At 42.3% G+C, this 14828-nt stretch overlaps 1 protein-coding gene across 1 annotated transcript in view; it reads left to right on the plus strand.

The window, feature by feature from the left end:
- Window positions 1–14828, plus strand: part of pcdh11 (protocadherin 11) — a 129641-nt gene that overhangs the window by 54054 nt on the left and 60759 nt on the right. The gene's annotated exons all lie outside the window — the stretch shown is intronic.

Genomic DNA, 14828 nt, shown 5'->3' on the forward strand with positions numbered 1-14828 from the left:
GAGAGTGGCTTGTTGCAAGAGTGGACCTTGGTAAAAGGTGCCCAATGGAGAAAAGCTGTCTGACAGCCTGTCATCAACTGTTCAAAGTCTTTCAGTGCTCTACATCACTAATGCTGGCTGTCTGGATGACTTTGGTGGCATTGAAAGCTGCAGGAGGTGGTAGGACTAGCCTGACTTTGCCAGACCGGCTCGCAACTGTGAATTCGTTTGGAATCTCTCAGGTTATTTTCCATTTGGAAGCAGCGTTATCAAAAGGTGTGACATGGAAATACCTACTCATGCTACAGCTCAACTCGAGTAATGTAACTTGTGGCATACGAATGGGCTGCTAGGCTAGGTAGCTAGTTCCAACATGCAATTCAAATAGCCTCCAGTTCAATATAATAAACAGGCGCAAAGCATGACATTATTTAGTAGCAATGGCTATTTCTACGTTTAATGAACCTCTGTCGAGTTTAAGGCACACTGAGCAGGGCCGGCTCTGGCCTTTTTGGTGCCTGAGGCAAGTTCAGACACACAGCAAAATCTTTTTTTATACATATTGCATTCCTTTATGCAACACAGTTCTCCAGAAGAGACCTGATTAATCGATATGATATTTTAATAAAGACTAATGTCAACCTATCACCTATGTCAACAAACGGTAACTGCAGGAGCACACTTCCCAGATATCCAGACAGTGTTGCATGTGTGACGTCCACGGTTGGCACTGGTTGTAACCAACTGACGGTCGCTTTGCTTTTTAGACTGTTTGCCTTCATCTGAGCGTCAAATTTGTTTCTTTTTCTTTGGATTTTCACTTATTGTTGAAGTTGTATCTGTAGTCATCGATCTTTTCTTTGTTTGTTCAGCCATAGTAGATTACTGTTTACTCGCAACACTCGCAGAGACCGGAAAAGCAGCCGCTTAGCTCCGCCTACCCTCTCTGGCAGACCAACCACTGCTGGGTGATGGAAAACGCGTCACTAACTGGGCGTCGCTTGTGATTTTTTCCGCAAAAGTCGCCACAGACACCCAGTCCATAATTCTGTGAATGCAAAGGCTTTCATCAGTGGGCCTTAGGCTCAATCACCATTGTGTTACCTTATTAAGCGATAGATGATGACTTAACAGACATTTATTTAAATGAAAATCTCTGAGATTATCACTTTAACATTGTACACAACGCTACTTTCAAAATGTTTGAGGTGCAAGCCCCCCAGAAGGTGGCGCGCCTATGCCTTGAGCTGGCCTTGATACTGAGCATTCCATCAGTGGCGGCCATCTTGGTTGTTTATAAAAAAGCTTCAAGGGCCATCCGGTCTTAAACCCAGCCCATGAAAGATAAATGGCTGTGATTGGCCCGACTACAGCAACAGCCAGGAGGGCTGGAAATCTGTTTGAATTGGAGGGGGCCAGACGCCTCTGCAAAGGCAAAGTAAAACTTTAATATTATTACTTATGATAACACTCTCCTCATGTATGCCATTTGTTAATCGCAAAGAAGCTACCAACTTTTCTTTCAAAGTCAGTCAGTATTACACAACACTGCATCTCCTTCACGTTGGGTCAGATCATTTAGTATTTAGGTCACGCTAATGTGAAAACACCATTTCACACAGTGTTTTTAGCACAGGGACTCCACATAGTGTCAGTCCACGTCTTCTTATTTCCGGCTTCTTTTCCATTTTTCTGCCTCGCCCGCTCCCTCTCCATTTTTACACAGCTGATCAAGGCTGATGTAATGGGGGAACACCGTGGGTTTGCGGATAGTGTTATTCACGTTTTAGCTGTTAGCAGCGGAACATAATCTCCCTCTAGTCAGCTCACATTAGTCTCCATGATCCGCACCAACCCAATATGTGCGGCGAATGCAATGGGCCAGCTGGGCTAATTTGGTATGTCAGTCAGCTCAGGAGGCTGGTAAAATGAGTAAATGGCTGGATATGATTTATATGAAAAGAATATTCAGATTATAATGGCTCTCAGAATAGAATATCCTCTGTCTTTTTACACTTCTCTTCATCTGCATTGTGTGCATCCCCCAGACAGATAGTGAAATGAGCGGAGGGCTTTTAAACTGACTGCTCTGTGATTATATTAAGAGTGCGAGAGTGAGAGAGCGAGGAAAGAGAGGGAGGAGGGAGGAGATCGGGTGCCCGAGCACTAAGTATATATAATTGCTTCTTGACACATTGGCCAAATTCTGCAGTGCCAGGATCTGAGCGAAGATGATTAACGGCTGTCCGAGTGGGTGGGCACTGCAGGTCGTTCAGGGCCTTTGGTTTCCATAGCGATCCTAGTCTAAAGGCCATATATTGCATACTGAAAATCCCAGAGGTCCGCACATTGTTAAACTACAATTATAACTCACAGCGAGAGTATTGTCTGTCTACCGCAAACTCTCTTATTCACCCGCCAAGCTTCTTCCTGCTTCTCTCCTCCTCTCTATTCTTTTAGTTTCACCTCCATTTTTCTTAAATGCTTTCCCTCTCGCTGGCGAGAAGATAAAGAGTGAAAATCTTGCATTCTGTGAATAATTGATGAGTGGGCTCACCTCAGAGCATCATTACAGCACGGCAGTCAGGGTAAGAGGTGAGGGTAAGATCATATTTCTGACACTCGGCTTCAGGCGGTAGAAAATTGTGTCAGTTTTTCACTTCTGAATCTACAGCATGAATAACAGTTTCTCATTATGCCACAACAGGGTGGGAATGAAACGGGAACAAGGATGTGAGCACACATATGTGTTTCTTTAGAGTGACATTTGTAGCACAGATGGTAAACAGAAACGTATGAAAAACACTATTAACTGCATGTTTTTACAGACATTGCACAGAACAAACTGTTATTTCTGATTTCTTTTCTGTTGTGGGGCAGATTTCTGCCTGACATGATTGTGTTTGTTCCCGTATGTGAGTCTAAGAATGTGTGTGTGTGCATGCATGCATAAGTGCATGTTATGTGTCTATGTGAACAGTGCAATCTAGTTAGGTGACAGATGGAGAGGGCAAGGATGGGGGTGGGGATCAAGCACCTCTGACAGTATGGGGCCTGCACTGCACCCTGTTCCTGCCAGCTCTGAAATTGCTTAGGTAAACTAAAGCCGTGCAACTGCAGGATGCCATTTCACAGTTTTTATTTTCCACACAGAACGAGAGCCTCTGCCGCGACATGTCACCTAACAATGTAGAAGTTCAGTTATGAACACGGCAGACATGCTGCTTTTTGTAGCGCAGTTCGCCCTCTGAGGTTCAGCAGGAATGCAAATGTAAACACACTGATTGTCACAAATAAGACGCTAAAGAGATCCTGTTAGCAGCAGCATTTTTAAGTCAAGGAGAGGCCACTGAATAAGCACATCTTAATGATGATTCATTCTGTATAATAAAAGACAATCCCTCTGGCATCCAAACAAGAGGCTAGTCATGCAGCAATTAAGCCAAGTTAAAGGCATCAAGAAGACTATGGGTTGTTACTGTACGTCCTTCCAAGAGCACAGACACACACGTCCGCTCTCTCAGCCCTTCTCAAATACACACATGCACAATTCATTTGAGGTAAATGTGATCTCAGAAGACAAGCAGCGACGACCCACGGCTCCATCAGGGTGCCTGGGGTTACATTGGTGGCCATCGTCAAGCAAATAATTCTTTGTGACTGGAAAAAAAGACAATCCGAAAGGTCATTTGTGACCTCTGGGACCAGTACTGTGCAGCATCTGTCACTAGCAGGCACCGCATGTCTGTGTCAAATGGCAAAAGGTATGCGGTGCAGCCAGCCTGCCGTGTAATAAAAGGCAGTAGGCCGGTATGTATGTAGCATCACTGCCACAGGTGCATTAGCGGGGCTCTGCACTCTCCCGGCTTATCTGCAGAACGTCAACGTGCCGTATACACACGACTGGCTGGGAAAACATAAGGGCCTGTCACAGAGATGCTAACACCGTGCAAGGTTTTATATTCACACATGGAATACTGTATGAATAATATGATTGGATTCATATTTAAGTGGTATTTTACCTTCAGATTTACACCTAAAATGAGTATCAGTTAGTTAACATTTATAGCGATATGATGTAATTAAAGAGCATGCTAACAAATTCAAACCAACAGATTTTTGCCTAACATGAATATGGGTAACATAAGTATTCAGCACATCATTCGTTCATGCCTGTGTGCCCTCTCTCACAGTACTCTTCCTGTAATGGTTTATGGGGTTGAGGCGATCCTCAGGGGGCCCTCCGACAATGGCCAGCCTCCATGTTTGATGTTATCTCTCTTGTCACTTGATTTCCACAACAAGGGTTAAGAGCATCAAAAATTCAGGGGAAATTGATGAAGGAATATATAATCCATGCCTCCCTGCCAGGCCGCCATGCTCATATATCTGCATCAGACCACACCTCCGTGTGGAACAAATCAATAATATTCCATTTCTAACCAAATTCCTCTTTCTGAATGGTGAAATCCAATATTCACGGACACACTAACAAATTGGATATCTTGACAATTGCGTTAGAAAAAGACACAGAAACAAAAAGATGACATGGGTGGTGCTGTAAAAAAGAATATACCATGCAGACGTGGCCTAGGCCTCTCTCGCAGAATTCATTCTCAATTCTCTCAAAGTGCAAATGAGTTCTGTAGTAGATTTCCCAGATCCCCTGCACTGTACTCCCTCTCTCTCTCCCTCTGCCTCTCTCTGGCTGTCCTTGCCTCTCACTTGCCACAGCATATCTCCCCCCTACATCCAGCTAAACCAATCAGGGATTTGAAGGCCTCACTTCCAATCAATTACCACCCAAATCAGTGCAGAGGCCTTTGATATAGAATCATTTGTCAAATCAGTGCAGATGGCTGGGGGCAGGTACCCCTGTGCCATAGGCCATATCCGCATGGAAATCTCTGCTCAGGGTGGGCTCTCCCGACGCTCCACAACCTATTAATGGCAAGTCATTGTGTGCTCCAGGACTGCAGTCCAGCTGCCCGGTCCCCTGGATTGCTAATGTATAAGCATCTTAGCCTGACCGCTGGATAATACCAAGTCCCAGGCTCTGCCATAATGATTTGGGCTATTTCTAAGGCAGGCTAAATGTGACTTTCACAGATCCTATTTGAGGCGCCCATATGGATTGCACAAAAAGCTGCAGGAAGTGCACCAAGGTTTCAGCGATAAAATATACCATAGTACATGAGTCCATTGAGCCGAGGGTCCAATAAAGGGCAGCAGATTTTCATCATGTGATTGCTTGCTGCATGTTTTCTCTTGTCCACATTGAACAGAGGACATCCGGATACATTTATACATCTTAAATGATTAAATAAAAAGAGGAAACACTACATTTAAAGACTTAAGAAATTCAGTCAATAAGGTAGGCAGTGTTGTAATAGTGTGTGAATTCATCTAAAAAAATAGACCCCCATAACAAGCATGGGGAGATAATTCAATGCAAATTGTGCGAGTGATGATAGCAGAGTAACAGATGTAACATAACTGTAGAGGAAACTTTTATTTCTTCCTGCACAACCATTTCTTAAGGTGATACGTATCTATAGTCTACAAGTGTTAAAGTCAGGTGATCGTTCTGTGATAGAGCAAATAGGAAAGTCAAATTCCTTCTTTCGCAGCAGGATAGATGTTACATGTGTTGAAACCTTCTATTAACTAGTATAAAAGATCATGAATTAGTCCTCTTGCCAGCTCTCCACTCCTTTTTTCAAAATGTCAACAGGCAATTCGGTCCCCACAAACCCCGCATCGAACGGGGGAAAGTTTCCAAACATGAAGTACTCCTCCGTAGATTGTGCCATTAATGTGTGATTGGTTCATTCATTAACCAGGCTTGGGAGAAAAGCAATTTGCCACCTCTGATGAAGTGTTGCAAAGTGGGAGGAACATTAGACGTAAACTCTGTTTATACGGCTGAGCTTTTTACCATAAAAATTCAAAGCAATCTCATCTAAGTAAATAATGAAAAGGCCCTGTAACACGTCATTATTTTCTGCTCAGGTGTTGCTGCTCCGTCTCAAAAACATGCAGCGCTGCCGAGGGATCCTCCCGTTAATGTCATGTCACATGCCAGGTGTGCTATTGGGGTTATTTGCATATTTATCTGGCCTTCTTAACTAAACTATGGTGATTCTGAAAACGTATACACTCTGTAACTTCCTATAACATGAGTAGTACAAAAATAGATTTGAAAAAGGTTTTCGGCAGACATAACTCTGTCTCGATTAAAGGCGGGAGGTAATGTTCATTGAGAGAATGATGGTCATCCTATAGAATTGGCATTGGATCTTCGTGCCAGTACTCTTTATCCAAGCCTAAGCGCCCCCCTCAGATGTTATCAGATCAATAAATGGCCACTTATCAGTTGTCATAACCAACATTAGAAAGTTTGAGAAGGGGCCAACTGCATGTATCAGTGGGCGAGAATGTCCGCAGCAACAGGCAGAACATTGTTGGACCTTTGTCGTCACGTCAACAGGGACTTTAATGAGGGAGTATTATACTGTGTCACATTTTAAGACATATATATATAATGTTACAATGTTGGATGTCCAGACTAAACGTGGGTGAAGTTTCAAATCTGTAGGCAAAAGTATGTTGGAGTAATCCGCAGGCTTCTCAGCTCAGTCTGCAGTGAATGCCAGGTTTCACACTGTTTTTTTCTACACGCTGTGATGTCACAAAGTGCAGCCTTCGGAGAGCTGTCCAATCAGAAGAGAAGTGGGCTTGTAGGGGCGGGGTTTCTTTAAGGGACAGAGCTGACTGAGTTGTTTCAGGCAGGGGCTTTATGAGGGCCTGCACAGAGCACCACTGTGAGGAAAATGAGGAGTTTTTTTAACTGTATATTATGCTAAGCTACTCCACAGGTATGACAGAGTGAAATACGCTTGGAATTAGCATAATACCCCCCCATAATTGAAACTATAAATAAAGGAAGGGAAGTTACCTTAGTCACTACTTACTTAGATGAACTCAACTTTTACTTTTGGTCCCACACAGGACACAAACTCTGCTCTCCTGTGTGATATCCCACGTTTTTCTTCACCCATCAATCCGCCCACACCAACTCCTGAGACTGACTTCCGTCTTTGATTTGTTCCTGTCATAACTTCTTTGCCCACCGAGCGTCATCGCTTTATCGAGTTACGTGTCGTTCCACCTTACCAACAGATAACAGCCTACACAGCTGAATTGGAGATAGCACTGCACTACCTTGTATCTGCACTTGGGATAACAACTGATAATGAGCGTTTAATGGGCTGATAACACCTGAATCTGATGGCCTAATTTGTACTTGTCCGGGGGAAGGGGAGAAGAACACTTCTTGGATTGTGTTGTATTTTGGAGATTGTGCTCTTCAAGTTCAGGATGACACACTGGTGATAGAATTTCCCGGGAGAGTTGCAGTTGAAATGAGACTGTGAGCTTGGCAAAGACACAATGCAGCCGACAAGACAATTAAATGTCATTGAGTAAAGTTGGTTGTCTAAATTAGACCCAAATAATTTGAAAAATGGTTTGGAGATGGAGGATGTGTGCTGCTCGGGAAGGTTGGGAGAATGACTATTACTCCTCAGGAGCGTGCTAAATAAAATACGCCTGTACATCTACATATGTAACAGACCAGCAATGATGGAAAAACAGGGATTCTGAGAGTCTGCTTCCAAATGAATGAGGATCCATAGCTACCTAATGGATAAGGCTGGGTTTATTTAAGACATTGGTTTTTAATTCCTATAAATTATTTATGTATTTCATTTATATATTCATTTTGAGAGAATGACCAGTCAAGCGTTTCTCATACTTGGACGGAAATGAAATTCCCCTGGCTGCAACATAAACAATGCATCCACATTGGTTTTCACTGACATTAATTTCCTCGGCCAGGTTGTTGTCATGTAATTGTTTGCCATTAGAAGAAAACGGTGCAGTTAGATTTCCATGTTTAATGACTTTAACAAAGCCTTTGAGGCTTCATTAGGTTGCACAGTGGTGCGGCCCAAACTAGATTGTCTAAGAAATAGATCTCAAAAGTTAAAGCAAACAAAACTTGTGTCCTCAGGTGATCTGGCCTGTCAAAACAGGAAGAAAATAATAAATAACTTAAAAACATAAATAAATGTAGAAAGAAAAAACCTTCGAAATCAAAAACCTTTAATTTATAGATGAGGCATTAATCATAAAACGCTCAAGATTCATGGTTATCGTCTGTAAGAGGGCTTTTTTAATGATTTTATTCATGAGCAAAGTATTATTCAATAACTCCATGTTTCCGTGATGCATCCTGGCCTCTTCTTTTTCCTCCCCACCATTATAAATCAGTGCAGTGCAGCGGGATGACATGGATGCCAGCCCTTAGTTCTTTGAGCAAGAATAAGACAAGTTCTCTGTACTTTTTGAAACACATTCTTTTAGATTCAGTCTTCAGATCAACACAGCACGACTGTGTCTCTGGCAGACGGAACAAGGATCGCCCAAATTAGAAATGAAAAATAAACCTCCAATAAAAAAAAAAGAAAAATCTCCCAAAGAGCCGATGACCGCAGCATGCGGTACTGATACGAACTCAGAGGCCCGTTAAAATCTGCAAACAAATTCTGCACAAAGCCGCGTTTCAGCGCCAATCAACATAATGATCAGCGAGCTGCGTCGACAGATAGCCGGGTGGGTGTGTGTCTGCTCTTCCATTTCACGATTTATAGCCATCATACAAGCAACACTCTCACTGTAGGTGCTAATCAAGCTGCATATCTAATTCATGTTAATATGTTATCTGTTTCTCTCGATGTCATCACCTCTTTGTTTTATGTATTCATGGAGTTTGCTGCATACCCACACGTAGGTTAAATTAACCGCAAACATATGATGTCTCGCTTAGAATATCCCGCCATACTATGAGAGGTGTCTCGATGTGCCTCATTATTTTCCCTCCTGTTAGTGTAGTTTCAGCACGGCAAAACACTGTTTAGACAAAGCCGAGTGTCATCTCTGCAGCGATTGCGAAAGGGACGGCGCTCTGTTCCCTCCGTTTGTGACACTGATTTCATGATCTCTAAAACGCTTTGTGTCACTTCACATAGAAAAGGGGAAACCAAATAAGAACTAATGGAATAATAAGCGGAAATTGCAGTTTGGAAATGATTACAAGCGTGTAAGCTCTCTAGGCAAGAACATGCTGCATTGCTCAGGATATTTTTCTCACCCTCTGCCTTTGAATATTTCACACTGGCGTAGTCTTTGGAGATGTAAGTCATACTGAGAGAATTTGACTCTGCATGCTAAAAAGGCATAAATATGGGAGGGGGGGGGGAAAGAAACATAACCAGCAGATGACCTTATTACGCTCAGTGTGTACCATGCAGTAGCAATATTGCCTTTATTTGTCATTATTACCGCCCGCCATTACTGCGAGTGGGTGGAATATCAATTTGACAAAGAGGGCCTCAGACTAAATGTTAAGGAGCCCCCCTGTCATGTGAGACACATCCCTACTGTTCTGAGTGGGCAGATATGGCTGTGTTTTACTACTTATGGATATTCAATGGAAGAGCACAGAGCCGGATTGCTGTAATAAGGCATTTACCAATGCAGAGTAGCACTGTGCTCTGTGAGAACATATGTTAATGCACTTGGCTGTGGCCACAGAAACAGCAAGAGGCTTTTGGGAAAAAAACACGCATGGGTCTGGCCTCCTGGAGCACACATTTGCCTTCTACAAAGATATTAATGTGGTAGAAGAGGGGAGAAATTACCCTGGCAGCGAGGAGACGTTTGTTTTGGTGATGGTTATGGACCCCAATCGTGTGGAGCAGGCTGGGCAATAGAGACTCCTCTGTGCTCGGTGGCTCTCGAGTTGCATCAGTGGCACACTTTTAAGTGACTGCGCTGCCAGAAAAACTGACATCAACATATTTGAGGGAGATATGCATGGAGCAAATGGGGATCTGAGTGTGAGCCTCGTCTCTGTGCTTTATCAATGTTTTACCAAGACCGTGCCACTGGTGGTGCACAAAGGATCGTCTGTGTCGCTTCGCAGGCGTTGACAGTTACAGAGAAGAAGCTGTCGGTTGGAGAAAAAGATTTAACAAAGTGTACGCTATATATAGATGCAACATAGGGGAACATAGAAGGGGAAATAGTGTCCTGACCCAGTATTATTTGATTAGATAGGTTGGGACCGTGCGATTTAACATAGCTCCAGTAAAGAGCGTGAAACTGATGAGTTTATAACTAATGCTAATGTTCAACGCGGGTCCCTAGTTGTGCCTTAACATATATAATGTAATAAAAAATAAAACTACAAATATGAAGATACATATATCATAATATAACAATACACACACTCAATACAAACTAGTAATTTAAAATACAATAAGCTAAACATGAGTACAGCTCTGGTTTGCTTGGAGCTTGAGCTACCTTTGTTGTGAAAGATTTTATATCTGTGATTCGGGCTGGGGCGACTCGTCATCGATTGCAGAAATAAGTGTATTTGTGCAGCGTGCATCGATGCGTTGCAAAAACAAGAGGGCTGAGTTAAGAGCTGGAGCACAGTGAGGTTATGTGTGTGCAGAAACAGATCTCGTCACTCATTGCTGGCGGTCTCCTAAGGCGGCACGTTCCGGGGGAGCGCTGGCTTGAGCCTCAAACGTTTTGAATGAAGCCCCGGTATGATGTTCAATACAAGCTTAACTTTATCTCTACTCCGCTGGTATTTACTGCCGCTCTCTCCCTTGTACTTGCTCGACCACTCACTGAATATGCACTTCACGACACAAATTACAATGAGAGGAGAGGAGAGATGCGTTCAGGTTCGGTTGGGAAAAACTCAAACTCCCACCTTTTCATTGAGTGGAGGGTGAGAAGTTGGCCTCTGTAGTACCTTCTCAAAGATTGTCGTACTTTCTGTTGTTTAATTAGCTCACCTGCTCGTTTTAAGTAAAAAATACTGATTCTCCAGCTCGGGAAAAGGGTTGCTCTGACAGACAGTGATGAAATAATCTGTGTGTGTCATAACAATCTTTTTCTGATCAGGCATCTGACAAATAGTCTATTATTATTATAAATATTATTATTAATTTTCATACATCATTATTAATTTAATCACAGAGTGACATGGAAATTGGAGGCTTGGAAGAAATATCTTTAGACTAATCAATACATTAGTCGTTAGATTAATCGCCCTCAGTGATTCATTTTATTTCACTTGGTAATGTGTCCCATAGTTGCCGACCCTGACTGGAAAATGCTGATTGTCCAAATTTAGATCTTAGATGTTGTATTTTGTAGTTGTCATTAATTATGCTCGTAGTTACTCTCTTACTGTCCTGTTTAGGGATGCACGATATTATCAGCACGTTATCGGTATCGGCCGATATTGGCTTAAAAATGAACTATCGGATATCGGCCAATGCGCCGATATCTGCCGATATAATTAACCGATAAAATAATGGGCTGCTGCATACTTGATTAAGTGCCCGACCTCGGCGCAATGTCCCCAGCACGAAGAAGATCTGCGCGGCGCAGCGTGATGACGTCACGTGTGTCTACCTGCAGCATGAGAGAGTTAGAAGCCAAAATGTCCGTGGTGTGGAAGTTTTTCAAAGTGTCCGAAATAGACAGCAAAACTGCTATTTGCAATGACTGCTCAGCTTCGGTGATGCGAGGAGGAGCCAAGGCAAAGTCTTTCAACACTACAAACTTGATTAACCATCTCAAGACCCGTCACCCCGACCGTTGTAACAAATGTGATAAGAGTATCACCATTATACTGTACGCCAATTCCAATACAGAAGAGAGTTGATGATCTCTGCAATTAGGTGTGCGGGGAAAAAATATCGGTATCGGTAATCGGCTAAATGAGTTGTAAAATATCGGCATATCGGCAAAAAATCCCATATCGTGCATCACTAGTCCTGTTTTTGGACATACAGTATATCTGGAAAGACGTTTGATACATTTGAAAACCATTAGAGAAAACATACATGCACAACACATTTGAAACTAAGTAGTTTATATCTTTGTAGTATATGACGGTGATACCACCAGATGCTTTTTTTGTCCATTATTTTAAGGGCTCATTTGTTGGTATAATGATGAAAGACTCTGCTTGTAGAGGGTGAAGCTTGAGCCCACTGTCATCCAATATAGGAGTTTATGTAGACAAGGATTTGCTGCAACCAAAGCTATCATTAAACATATTGCAATGATTGCCTGAGAAAATATTCATGAACTTGGTATAGGTCTCAAATGAGAGGGTGCTAGGAGCCCTGTCTTAAATATGGCTAAATATTGAATCAGTGTTATTGCATCCAGCAGTGAAGGTAGTTCCTATGTTTTGGTGCATTGAACGGTGCAACTTGTGTTTTTGTGTTTGTGCAAAAAAATGACATCTACTATATTCTGTCTGCTCATTTCACTCGTAGAAGTAAAAAAATGGCCTTGTGTGGGCGTTCTGGGCTTTTACACTCTGCATCATCTCTGCTCTTTTCACTCGTAGCAAAGAGCAAAAAGTAATGCACGAACAGACGTCGTTTATTATTCAAATGTATCAGAAAAACTACCATTGCACTCCTTTTCAATTAACAGCACAATCGGTGACTCATAATGTCCTTGTAAGGTGTGATGCATACAAGGAGGAATGTGTTGTTGCTCATGATAAAATTACAACAGTGATAATAGGTATAATCTCGTATTAGCTCCTGTGTGTCTGCGAACTTCCCTTCATTTATTCATATCCAGAGAGGCTGTTATGGTTTGCAATAACAAAGTAAAGGCTATATGGTGATTTACTCATAAAATGTGGCGTTTAAAAGATGGTTTTCTTCATTCGGAGATACAGCTACTTCTTCACAAGTTAAGGTTGTGATCCGCTCTGTAGATAACCATAGACATTTTTGCTTACAGCAACAGTAAATGATTCTACAGGCATCACAGAGGCACAGAAATAATGCTATCGCTTTGATAAATACGATCTTTTAAGATAAAGACTGTGTAGAGATCACATTTAATACAACGGGAAAAGCAACAAATGTAGTCTTTTTGAAGTGAGACCCATCAACACTTCTGCAGAGAGGAGGCCATTATTCTGGGAGACATTAATAAAGTATTATCACTTCTGTTCTGGGCTTCTAATTGAAATTTCTAACCAGCCTGCACTCCTTAAAGTTTCACAAGCTTCTGTGTGAAATCCGTATGCTTGTGTTGATATGTGAAGACTGACGCCGAACACACTTTGAAACCCAAAATGGAATTAGCTGAATGACATCACTGCTAACCATTTAGCTTTTTTAATTCAAGCTAGAAGAAACTCCCACTTAGCATAAACGTTCTGTAAAATCATGAATCAGTTTCATCCCGCTGCTCCGTGTTTGTCGGTGAATGACAATGATCTTTGCTTCAAACATGATGTTGCGATACAGTACGTCGGCGCACATCACAATCTATGGACAATGCTTCTGCCAGTCTCAATAAAAGCGGCTGTCAGGCGTTACAATGGGAGGGAGATCAAACGGATGAGCAAGCCACATTACCAGCAAATCTTGATAAAGTGAAGTTTTGACACATCAAGGAGCTTTCCGTTCTCTTTTCCGCCATGTTTCCTCGCTAACAGTACACTTAATGGCCTCTTTATTACACGCACCTCCCTATTAATGTAGCTCACTCCTCCAGACTGTGAGTCAGGCCTTTGTGACTCATTGTGCACGGAGACAGAACATGCAGTGGGGTTGTGAGGTTCCCTGTCCAGCTAAAACCCAAAGGCTCCGCGCATGTGTCACCAGCAGCTACAGTGTGTCCACTCCTGTCAGCCTGCGGCACCATTTTTTCACTGATTGTGATGCAAGGCGTCCTAATTAGTGGAAGTACTCGCTTAAGTGTTGAGCTGGTGTAAAAATGTGCATTCTGTGACACGTGGAGGTAACGCATTGGACTCTGGTATGGTCATTTTTTAAGCTTGTGGTCTATAAAAAAAGAATCTCCAACGAGTAAAGTTTCTTGACTTATCCAAGAAATCCTTGTTCTGTTGCAGCTTGCAGATGTTAGAAAATTAATCCAATATCCACGAATCTCTCCTCTGTTGTTGAGGTTAATAGAGTAATTTGGTTGGGGCATGTTTTCTTGGCACAATGAGCCCAAAGATAAAGTGTTTTTCAAGAAGCTGCATACTTAAAAAGTTTTTTTTAGCCTAATGGTGGTAAAAAAAAATATATATCAGCACAAACGCAACAGAGAAATATTTTTCCCATCTCAAATCGTCTGCGAGGTCTCCTCGCAGCATGGGCATTAAAACCTACAGAATCCTCCCCTCTGCCACTGGCGGCCAACCGTGTAGCAAAAGGCTGTGGGCGTATTTAAGTGTTTTGTCAGCAAGTAGTAACTGTAACATTGTGGATAATATTTAAGTGCACCAGGGCCTAGTAAATGTATAGTTTCTGAAGCACTTATTCTCCCTGTCCATCCTTTCTGTTTAGATCTGAGCCAGCAGCAACTTTTAAGCAGGGCGGCGAGCCTTCATGTCGTGCAGCTGCACGCAAACAGGACCACTAGCAAACAAATGAACCGTAACGTGGTGTACAGAGGGAATGTGGAGTGCTGCACTTGATACAAGAGACTCTTTTTGTGTTTTTTCACTTGATTTCTGGGCTTTTTTTGGCTGTAGCAGAACAGAAATTATGGGTATTTTTGCTGATATTTTAAATGCATAAACTTTTACTTAGTGGCAGGGAAATGCTAATTAAGGCAGTAAATCTGAGCAGAAATTATGCTTTTGTGTGGCTTAAAAACCCTGCAGGAAAACAGGATAGTGGCAAAGTCTTATATTCTCCTCTTAGTGGAGT

The sequence above is a fragment of the Semicossyphus pulcher genome, unplaced genomic scaffold, assembly GCF_022749685.1.
Source record: "Semicossyphus pulcher isolate SPU_LCO1_2020_fin unplaced genomic scaffold, fSemPul1.0.p SCAF_2, whole genome shotgun sequence".
NCBI lineage: Eukaryota > Metazoa > Chordata > Actinopteri > Labriformes > Labridae > Semicossyphus > Semicossyphus pulcher.